Raw genomic sequence first — 11579 nt, 5'->3', positions numbered from 1 at the left:
ATTCAATTGTGTGGGTATAGTACCAGCTAGATTTCTGTGGAAATCCTTGGAGAGAGTTAGAACACAGTGTCAGGTCATAATGCAGAACACAAGCATTACAGCAAGACTGCATACAAATGCCTCATAAAATACATTTCCAGAAAGAAGTTGCTGTACATTTATTATAGCTCAAAATACACTTTCTTGATTAAAAAATAGATCTATATTGTAGCGTCAGTGTACTTAGCGGTTAGAAAATGCTTATTTTATTTACACACTGAAAAACTTTAAACTAAAATTTTTAAGAAGAGAGATAGAAAAAATAAAAACCAAGGTAAATATCACAGCATTAGATAAATTGCAGTAAAAATTATAATAGCTAGTGCATACACATACATCTATGTATATATATTTTAATAGAGGTGTGCTTGGAATAAGTTTTCTTAGCATATAAAGAGGGGCATTTTTGATATGACGTCCAAATGGCAAAATAAACATTTATCAGAAAACATTTAAAAACTGAAGTCCATAATAGAAGAAATAACTAAGGCCCCTGTTTACTAAATTGTGCTAGCGTTTTTAGCGCAAGCTTTGCAGACGCCCATAGGAATATTATGGGCATCTACATGGTTAGCGTGCGCTAATGCTTAGTATATGCTAAAATGGCAAAAATTGGCAGAAGCTGGATCCACTGGACAGTCAAGTCTGCGGAGGACCCAGCTTTTACTTACGGATGTAGGGCAAGAAATGAAGAAGAGAGGCGGAAAGTAAAGAAATAAATGGAAAGGAAGCCCTGGAAACAGAGTTAAGACGACAGACAGCAGCAGAATCAGATACTGGGCCAGCATGATCAGAAAAACAAAGTCACCAGACAACAAAGGTAGAAAAAAATCATTTTATTTTCATTATAGTGTTTGGAATATGTCCACTTTGAGAATCAGGTGCTAAACATTAAAAGTTTATATTTATTTACTTATTTATGGCATTTTATCCCACATTAAACATGAATTAGATTGGAACCTGGGATCATTACATTTTTTTCCTGGAGAGAGTAATGCATTGCCCCCCCCAGGCTCTCTCCCCAGCTATAGCCAGCTCTGCAATTTGGGGGGGGGGTACAGAGGTGGACGAGGGGCGCAGAGGTGGACCAGGGAGAGAGCCTGTTGTTAAACATTTACCAGCACACCACTGGTTACTCCCGTAGTAAACCAAGGTGTAGTAAAGACTCACCTCTTACCGCACCTTGATAATTTCCTCCCCTTTGTATCAGTCACATTCTCTGACTGAAATCTCAGATATATTCAAGGCAGTATGAACAGAATAACTGCACTGTGGATGGGTCACTTCATTTGTTTCTATTATCAACTATGTTATACTATTATGTTATTACATTGTGTCCTGCATAAGCTTTTCAATCAAATTAATATTTGTCTTTATGTTAATAAAGACAGTTTCTATAAGATTATATTTAAAAGAAACAACCTATATTAAATGGTAAATGCAGATGTTAGGAGCAGAAATCCCTTAAGGCTGAACCTCTGAGCAACAGGGCCCACCAGAGACCACACAGTGTTCTCACAGGTGTTGGAGCTCAGCTAGAAATAGAGCGATCACCTCAGCGTAAGCATTATAATTTAACTTCCTTTCCTCATTCTCCTTGCGTATAAAAGCACAAATCTAATTAATAAATAAATATATTCTGCCTATCATTCAAAAATTCAATTTGATAGCTCTTTCAAGAACTGTATATCGTCCCTACAACTACCAAGTTTGAGTGGGAGGAGTGAGCATTGTCATAGGAGAAGCTGTTTCAATAATGTTAAAGATGGAAGCTGATCTGGTTCTAATTGTATTGGTGCTCTCTGACATCCTATGGAAGACGGCCGAGTGTCAGTGCACACTTAGAAACTACTTATCAATAAATCTAAAACCAGGATATCATAGAGATGGGGACATCATGATTGGTGGACTCATATCTGTGGAAACCCTTTATCCAATTGATCATCCATCGTTCAAAACTGTTCCCTCATTTGAAGGACAATCCTTGTAAGTAGCATCATGGTTTAGCTCTTATCTGAGATGGGTTTGTAGTTTTATTTTGGTTTTCATTGCATGAACTGCACATATAACCTGTGGACTTTTTACTAGTTCTCTCAGATAAAGTATGAGTGTTTTCCTTTTAAAAGTTGCCCTGGGGAAAATTTACCTGCTAAGTCTTTCATCTTTTTCTGTCTATATGTTTCCCCTTAAAATAATCATAGAAATACACAACTAGATATATTATTGTCTCTCTCGTCCTCATACCTTTCTGGCAGGTAAAAATACACATTTCTCTGTGTGCACTTTTTCCAGCGTAGAAGGTAGGAAGTTTTCATATAGTCTTAAATCCTGAGTAAACAGATTGTGAAAAGTGCCCTCCCCACATCTATCTAAAGCACGTTTGCATTCTGACGCTGTTTCGTATTAAACTACTTCAGATATTCAACAAACTGTATGAATGAAAAAAATTGCATAAGAATTTAAGAGTAGCCATACTGGGTCAGACCAATGGTCCATCTAGCCCAGTATTCTGTTTTCCAAACAGTGGTCAAGCCAGGTCACAAGTACCTGGCAGAAACCCAAATCTTGACAACACTCCATACTACAAATCCCAGGGCAAGCAGTTGCTTCCCATGTCTTCCTCAATAGCAGACTAAATTCATATCTTGTTTTTGAGGTTCATAAGTACATAAGTATTGCTATCCTGGGACAGACCAAAGGTCAAGCAAGCCCATCATCCTAGCTGTGGTAAAAGGGGGCCTTGGCGCACATATAAAATGTTCCAACGCCAGTGCCGACCCTGTTTTGCCGCAGCTTGATAAAGGGGGTCCATTGTTTGTACTAACATCCAGAAAGATTGATTTGTGAAATAGTCTCTAATTCTTTTTAATTTCCAATGGATCGTAAATATTTTGGCTATGATGACAGACACTTAAGTGTCAACAGATAAGTGCTGATCAAAGATTATACCTAAAATGTTTAACTGGGTTTCGATCAGGTAGTTAGTTTGGTTAATTATGACATGTGGATAGGAAATACAGGAATATAAGCTTGATATAACTAATGCTGGGGTTTACTAAGCTGCTACTGTGGCTGGCTGCAAGCTAGTACCGACCCGTTCACTTTGAATGGGCTGTGTTGATAATGCTGCGCAGAAGCCACTAGTGCGGCTTTGTAAACGGACCCCTAAAAATGTTGACTTATCTCTGTTCAGTTTAAGCTTAAATGTAGTGGCTCATGTTTCCATCAAGTCTAGGTCCTGTTTAATTGTATCCAATGTTTCTGATTAGCGATTTATAAGAGGAATATAGATAGTAACATCTTCTGCGTAAATGAAAAAATTGAACCCCATCATAGCTAATTTCATTCCCAATGGGGCCATCATGACGTTGAACAAAATTGGGGAAATAGGAGAACCCTGGGGTACTTCGCATTCAGATAACCATGGACTCAAGATAACATTTTTTGACCTGATATGATCTATTCTTTTTAGAAACCACTGAGCCATGTATGCACAGCACCACTAAACCCAAAATGATCTAATAAGCTCAATAATATACTGGACATATCAAATTATAACATAATTTGATGTCCCTTGCTGATTATTATTCTGAATCTTATGACAAGTGTGACAATGGGCCCCCTTTATCAAGCTGCGGCAAAACGGGGTTGGTGCTGGCATCGGCACATTTTATATGTGCGCCAAGGCCCCCTTTTACTGTAGCTGGGATGATGGGCTTGTTTGACCTTTGGTCTGTCCCAGGATGGCAATACTTATGTACATGTGAACCTCAAAAACAAGATACGAATTTTGTTGCTTCTTGTTTTCTTTATTCAAATCTGTTTTCCATATTGTGAAAGATGTTTTTTGGGCTCTAATAGCCTTTTTTCAATTCTCCATTTAACCATGCTGGCTGTAGTTTTCTCTTCTTTCCAGCTTTATTTATATGTAGAATGCATCTAGTGTGGGCTTCCAGAAAAGGTCCATGGCTGACTTAGGGCCTCTTTTTTCTCAAGCCATGATAGCGGTTCCTGCATGGCAACGCTGATGAAGCCCATTCAAAGTGAAAGGGCTTCAATGTCATTACCGCACCAGGGAGGGACCACTAGTGCAGTTTGATAAAAGAGGCCCTTAAAGTCCTAACCTTTGCAGCTGATCCTTTCAGCTTTTTTTTTTAAATCATTTTCCTCATTTTGTCATAGTTCCCTTTTCAAAAATTAAATGCTGAGATTCCTTAGTGACTGTACCCCAGTTATTAAGTCAGTTTTAATCGTGTTATGATCACTTCCCATTACCTCTTGTACTAAATCTTGCATTCTACTAAGGACTAGATCTAAAATAGCTCCCCCTCTTGTCAGTTCCTGGACCAATTGCTCCAAGAAACAGTCATTTATTAGGTCTACGAATTTTATCTCCCTCACACTCCCTGATGGGACATTGAACCAGTCAGGATAACTGAAATCACCCATTATTATACTGTTTCCAAATTTTCTAGTTTTTCTCATTTCTGTTAACATATCTTCATCGGTCTATTCATAAGAGTTTCCAATGCATTTCAGTCACTGTATGACCTGATCACTGAAGGAAATGATGATTCTATGGGTGTATGGTGGGATTTTATATTCCCAGGGCACTGATGTCTTTTGATTTCCACAGGCTCAGCATTCAGTGGTAGTTAAGACATTCGGGGAGGATGTAGTAAAATGCAATATCCATTAGTTCGGTGCATTACCTTTGACTATTCTCTGCTAACCTTTCTGCTGATGCAGTAAGGATTTCAATGTAAAAACTCCACAGTGAACTACTGTGTTAAAGGGCAACTAGGTTGTCATACGTCATACAATCCCCACGAAAACCTACTAAATCGGAAATTGTTCCCAATACAAAAAAATGGCTAATTTTTTTTTACTTCTCCTTTGCTTCTGAATCTTTACTTCAACTGAGACAGGCACCCCATCCCTAGAGGCTGTCTGGTCCAGAACAATATGAGCCAAGGCACTCATGTCCTCCCCCCCCCCCAAGGACTAATACATAACTGGTTTGGTGAGGCATTGTGCAGTGTCCATGTACAACCATTTGGAAACATGTTGACACCTGATGGAATGGGAGAGAAACACACCCAATGCGTCTTTCTGTAGTGTATGCTGTTTTTCTGCATTTGCATTATGCCAAGTGCTGAAGTTCGGTGCACCTCTCCAACTGACAGATTACTACATCAATCACGTGACAGCACATATCCTGTGAATTGCGTGCCTGAATATCCAGTTAAATCTAAAAACACACAATCTGTGCAGTTGTGTGAACAGAGTTTTCAGGCACTGATGTACTAACCTATGGGGGTTTCCTGTGACTTTTCTGACATTTTGCATAAAGTCAGCTGTAGCAACCTAGAAAAATGACTTAGATAAAGTTTTGCATGAAACTTTAGAATTGTCAGATTCACCACATTGAGGTTTATTTTTTCTTTTTGTGAAGACCTATCCACTAACTCATTTTCATATGCTGCTTTGCATATTTTTGCATCACAGAAAGTCCTGAATTCTGAATTTACATCACCGTTCACTTGCAGTAGAGTAGGCACGAAAGCTTCTTACAGAGTTTGATCACATTTTGTAAATGTATTTAAAAAACACTTTTTCTGTGGTTGCAGGTTTTTTGCATGTTGTGTAAGCCATGTGATTATGGGGTATTGTGAGTACAATAAGGTTTGGCATTTAGGGGAACTATTGTGGAAGGGTTTGGGGGTGCTAGTCTCTTCCTGCTTTCCTTCACTTCTCCATTCTTTCCCTCCCTACACTCACCCCCCCTTCTCCTCTTCCCTTTTAGAGCCTCCTGTTTCTTATCTCCTTCTTTTCTCCCCTTTCCTTACTGTCTTTGTCTCTTTCTCCTCTACCTCCCCCTTCTCTTTACTATAGTTCCTAATTCTTCACAGTCTGGGACACATCTTCAGCAGCATTGCATAATGAACTTGCCCTAACATTTCCATTTGTTCCATCATAGGTATGGCCTCATTTTTATTGCTGGGGGTAGGGAACCTCCACCAGTATTTCCAGCCATGCTGTCTCCCCCTGATGCTATTTCCTGAATCAGTATCCTCTGGCCACTGCTTAATCTTGAGTGATGAATTTATTTAATGGGTCAGATGCATGTGGATGGGCAGAGAAACAGAGGTGCTGGAGTCCAGGGATTAAGGCTGTGTGCATGTGGGTAGGATGTAGATGTACCCATTGTGGTTCTAGAGCATGGCAGGTACCTACTGAAGAATAGGAAAAAATGGGAAAAGGTAGAGAGAGAGAGGAAATAAATGTGCGTATTTTGTGCTAAACCTGGAGTGTTCACTTCTCCATCATGTTAGCAGACAAATATGTAACAAACTCCTTTTTTTTAAACCCTAATTCTAACCCTATCTCACTCATGTCTACTACCAGTGTCTCTGTTTCTCTCTCTCTCTTTTTTTTAAGTTTAATGCTAATTTCATATTATCTGTCATTTATTATCCTTAAAGCCCTGTATTATTGTACTATTACAACTTACTGGCCTTTGTGTCTGCGGTGGAGGAGATTAACAACAGCTCGAAGCTGTTACCCGACTTCACACTGGGGTTCCACATTTATAACCCTTACAACAATTTATTCTTAGCATATACAGCTGCCATGAATATATTTTCAGGAATGGATGCTGGGATCCCAAATTACAGCTGCAAAACATCTGGACCACTATGTGCTGTCATTGAAGGTATTTCAGCTGAGCAATCAAGTGAGTTTTCCAGTCTGTCAAGGATATACCACTACCCACAGGTTCGGAATATCTTAATTTTATTTTACACCTTTACCATCCAGCACCACCTCTCAGTCTTTCTCCCCACCATCCAGTATTGTCTCATCTCTCTTCCCCATACCATCTCCATCCAATATTCCTGTTTTCTGCCTCATTCCTCCCATCCAGCATTTTCCCATTCTTCATCCCTTTGCCAACACCACTACCATCCTGCATTTCCTCATTTGTCTCCCTTTTCTCTCCCACTCACTCACTCACTTGGTTTCCCACAACTCTGCCAGGCCCATTGGTTCCACAGGTCTCCATGGTGGTGGCAACACCAGCAAATTGAAAGAAGGCACAGGGACACTGCCCTGTGCATTACACAGCTGGCTATGTTGGTCCCAGAAACAGTAAGTTATACCTTGACAGCTGCTGTTTCCTGGAACAGGATCCTCAGTCGGTATCTCGTTTGCCAGAAAGGGTTGTATGGCTGTTTATTTTATTCTCCTTTTGGCTTGGTTTCAGTTAGAGGAATTCACCTTTGTTTCCAGCTATCTTATACTTTGGTTTGTTTCATACAGGAAAACTAATGAGTTGCTGTAAGAATTTGTCACCAAACTACTGCTGTGCACACCACAGCTCCAGGAAGTTACATCACCTCTGAAGTAACTTCCTGTTTCTGGGACCATCAATGGCACATACAGGGCAATGTCCTTGTGCTTGCCTTCTGTTTACTGATGCTGTTGCTGCCAAGCTGACATCAGGAAGCAGTGGGCTAGTTAACTAATAAGTGAGTAAGTATGGGAGAGAAAAGGGGGACAGACAGGGTGGTGATAGTTGGGAGAAGGGGGGAGAGATGAGACAATGCTGGATGGTTGAGTGGGGGGGGGGGGGGGGGGGGGGGGGGAGGGGGGATGGAGAGACAAAGGTGATGTAGACCCAGCAAGGCAACAGGTCCGGTCAATAAGTGAGCAATTGAGTAAGTGGGTCATCAGCAGGGAAGGGAAAGTCATGGCTGGGGCTATTTGCATTAACATTTTTAACACAGTTTACAATTTTAACATGTTAAGAGGGCAGTAATCCTTAAAGAGACTCTGGTGGTAACTGCTGCGGCTCTTCCACCATTTACTGTCCCAATGGCAAAGACGGAGCATATGTAAGGATAGATTTTTGTTGTACCATTTTGTTATACCTCCATTAGGGTGCCCAATTTCCATTTCATAACCTAATGTAAGATACCAAAAAGGCCTGTGTCAGGTCTTCATATAATTTTTGTTGAGAGGTTATGACAAATAAAGCCCAGATTAATAGATGGACTTCTGAATGGATATCTTCTTGTGCTTTTCTCTTTGACCATCTCCTTTCCCTCTTATCCCAAACTTTAAACAGAAAGTTATACATTTTGGACCAGATTCTGTATATAGCGTGAAAGAAATTGGCAATTTACACAATACACATAGTAGGCCATCCTGTGACTGAAATGGAGGCCCAGACATTTACATCAACTAAAACCTGGTGTAAATGCCCTCATCTTATTTAGGAATGGATCGGTCATTTTCTGTAACACTGCGCATAATTTTTAGGAACGCCCATGAGCTGCCCATGTGCAAATCGGCTACACATTTATAAAATCTGAGGGTTTGTGCCCTGATGAACACATAAGTGTTTTTGTTCCATATCCAAGAACTCTAGAAGATCAGTTCTGTAAACTGAGCATTAACCAATTGTATGCATAAATGTTTAGAATATATGTTAGAATTCTTGGATGTTTGGGGGCCATATATTCACAGTCTGTCTCCTAGGGGGCGCAGTTTAGTGGTGAACTCGCTCTAGACATATACTGAACTCAGACCATCCTTTGTGATAATAAATTGGAAGTCTGAATATCTCTCAACAAGGGGTGGGGGGTAGAGGGGGGGGGGGGGAGGGAGGGATTCTACTGTTTGTCTTACAGTTCAGCACCCTTTTTGTGTTTGGTAATATTCTGTTCCTCACGAACATTTCAAGAATGGTGGATTCTGATGTGGAATGGGGGAACATATAAGTTTTAAAATATACTATGTTAGAAGGTTGACAGGGAGGGAGGGAAGTGTTTTATTAAAACATCGAGGATAATTGTTACTTGTATAATATCAGTAAAAGCTGTTGAAACATGAATATAAAGTATAATCGAGGGAGGGGGGATAGAAATGTTGAAAGTATGATGACTGTAAGCAGAGGGGTATATCTGTTATGTTGCCACCGCGAATGTTGCAATGTTGTGTTGATATTAATGTGTGAAGGTGGATTTACATTCTTGTTTTTTGTTGTCTCTTGATTCATCAATAAAAACCGTTGAAACATAGAATATATGTTAGAGCCAGCAGGGTGCCTAAGCACTGTTTTGGGGAAACCTACTTAATTTACATAGTGCATATACACAAGGAAGCTGTACACAGGGGAGGAGCATGGGTAGGGCATAAGTAAGGCTCACATTGATGCACATAGCTGACAGAATATTGTAAGTTGTGGACATCCCTACCTCATCTAGACATCCGCAATTACACTTGCTCTAGGACTGGTGAAACTTTGAACACCTAAATATTAGGCAGGACCAGCCTTATTCAGAGGTGACAGTGCAGCCATAAGGGCCCTACCCTTCTTCCCACTCATCTACCTTAAAAATGTGTTTCTTGCCATCATCAAAATGTTACTAGCAGCGGTAGCGATTAGCATTCTGCTCTGGAGCCTCCCCTCTGATCTGTTCTGAGCCCTTTGATGTAACTTCCATTTCCACAGGGTTGGAATAGATCAGAAGGAAGGTTCAGGAGCAGGCTGCAGGCAGCATATGCCATTTAGAATACTACATTTAGGTGTGTTCACTTAAGCCAGGTTTATGCAGCATCTTAGCTTCTCTGTGAATGCCTTCTTGTGTTGATACACTAAGAGAATTGTATGCCTAAATTATACAATAGCGCTGAGTGTTCTGCCAGCATTTTAGGTGTATAACCATTTATTTATTTATTTATTTATTTATTTTTAGGATTTATTTACCGCCTTTTTGAAGGAATTCACTCAAGGTGGTGTACAGTAAGAATAGATCAAACATGAGCAATAGGCAATTACAGCAGTAAAAATATTCAAGTAACAGTGCAAAGTATGGCATGGTATACTACTTGCAATGACAACACAATACGTAATAGAACATTATAATTGGTAGTGAAGGGTAAGGCAAAGTTGTAATAGTTACTTCTTCTACTAAAGGCTTGGTTGAAGAGCCAAGCTTTCACCTGCTTCCTGAAGTACAGATAGTCTTGTGTTAAGTGGAGCCTTTCAGGCAATGCATTCCAGAGTGTGGGGGCTACTCTGGAGAAGGCTCACTTGCGGGTATCACATTGTGTAATGTCTTTTGGAGAGGGTGTAGTTAGTAAGAGTCCTTGGGAGGACCTTAGTGTTCTTGGTGGGGTGTGGAGGATCATCCTATTCTTCAGATACTTGGGGCCATTTCCTTTCAGGGCCTTGAAGATCAGACATAGAGTTTTAAATTTAGCCCTGTAAAATTTGGAATACCGCAATGTCACCGAGTATCAAACTGGTTTACAACATCCCATCTTAAAACATACAAGACATAAAATGACAAAATAGCATAAAATAACAAGAACAAACAAGGACACATCAAAATCTATGAGGGAACCTGGCTGCTCGGAGACTGACATATTGGCAGCTCCACTAAAGAGGGGGGGACTATCCTCTTGGTGCTGGTGCTTCTTGATACAGGCAATGCCGATGCCCCGGCGCTCCCAGCACCATCCTTCAAAGAGGACCAATGCTTATGCTTTTTTGGCTTCCTTCAATGCTCAGCATTGCAGTCCTTTGACGCCGATGAGGATGACATTGAACCCAAACGCATCCTAGGAGTCAGAGCCGATGCTGACCGGTTCAGGGACCTACTATCAGCAGCCAGTGTCAAGGGAAGTGGAGACCTCTTTGATGCCGGTGCACTTCCAATAGTAGATGAAATCTGAGCAACCATCAAAGTTGATACTTTCAGTGCAATGTTGATGAACCGGCCTTGAAGGATCCAAAACGTTTCTCCTGCTGGAGCTAGAGAATGACATGGGGACGGGGACCCGCAGTAACTGCGGGGATGGGGACAGGGACACATCCTGTGGGGATGGGGACAGATCTTGCGGGGATGGGGAGAGAGCCCATGAGGATGGGGACAAACTTTGTCCCCATGTCACTTTCTACTTTGAAGCCTGTTAATGAACTGGTCTGTTATTTAATTTTGGTTGATGCAGTCAACAATATTTTTATTTTTTGGAAAAAGAAGCAAACATGGTGGCCACAGCTAGCAAAATTTGCATGGGGGATCCTGTACATCCTGCTACCAGAACATCTTCTAAGAAGACATCTTCTATTGCAGGAGGGACTGTAGAAGACAGGAGAGCTAGACTGAATCCTGAGATTATTAATGACTTCTTATTCAGCCACAGATTAAAAAATCATAACAGTGCTTCACAGGGTATATTTCTCCCCTCTAGGACACACAGAATGGGTCGTATTTTGTACCCCTGGACATTTTAACAGGGTAGATTAGGATTCCTTTTGGTAGTAGAAGTCAGCTATTGTTGGGGTTGGAAGGGCAGAAGATGGTGGTGAGGAGGCTTATTATAGCTGCTCGTTGTTATTATTGTTTTCTATTTGTAATTTATACACAACAGTTGCACAGCATATTGTTCCTTTTTATACTTTAATAAAACATTTAAATATAAAATCATAAGTGTTTGAGGCTTCTGCAGATGAGAACACAGCCCACAGG

This window comes from Microcaecilia unicolor, chromosome 3 (genome assembly GCF_901765095.1).
Source record: "Microcaecilia unicolor chromosome 3, aMicUni1.1, whole genome shotgun sequence".
NCBI lineage: Eukaryota > Metazoa > Chordata > Amphibia > Gymnophiona > Siphonopidae > Microcaecilia > Microcaecilia unicolor.
This window is presented reverse-complemented; position numbering follows the sequence as displayed.